Source organism: Frankliniella occidentalis, unplaced genomic scaffold (assembly GCF_000697945.3).
Source record: "Frankliniella occidentalis isolate FOCC.00 unplaced genomic scaffold, Focc_3.1 Scaffold269, whole genome shotgun sequence".
NCBI lineage: Eukaryota > Metazoa > Arthropoda > Insecta > Thysanoptera > Thripidae > Frankliniella > Frankliniella occidentalis.
Genome location: NW_026267395.1, coordinates 221,688 through 222,352, shown reverse-complemented (window position 1 = coordinate 222,352; position 665 = coordinate 221,688).

Here is a 665-nt window from a genome sequence, read left to right as displayed (position 1 = left end):
CTCGGGCCTGGCGCCTGCACGCACGGGACGGTCAGCGCGGCCGGCCGGCCCCGCGGCGCACCTCCCGCACTGCTCTGGGCGCCGGCTATTCCGGCCGCTTGGATTGGCCCTCGGTGGCGCGCGCTTCCCCCGGCCAATCACGTCGGCCTGGCCATCGGGAGGGGAGGGGCCGAGCCGGGCCGACGGGCCCAACCGGACAAAACAGAGCCGGGCGCGGCGAGAGCGCAGCGGGGGCGAGGGGGGGAGGGCGACAGCGGGGCGACAGCCAACGGGGGCGCCAGCCAGCGGACGCGGTGCTGGCGGAGCAGGCCACGGGCCAGGCGGTGCAGCGCGGGCGGGGCGGGGAGGGCCAGGGTGACAGGGCGCCGCTGCCGCTGGCGCTGGCGCGCACCCTTCCCTCCCCCTCCCGGCACCTCCACCCACCTTTGCTCCTCTGCCGCGAGGGTGAGCCCCGCCGCCGACCTGCTTGCCCTCCCCCCGCCCCTCGGCCCGCCCCTCGGCCCGCCGCTGTACGCGGTAGTGATTCGGTAGCCCGGGCCACCTCCTTGAGCCTCCTGCGGTCCGGGCCGCTGGGAAACGCAATTTATTCTGGGTCGCTGTCGAATTCCCACGGTCGAAGACTCTGGTATGTGGCGACATAAAAGAGGGGGAGGGGTTGGGAGGGG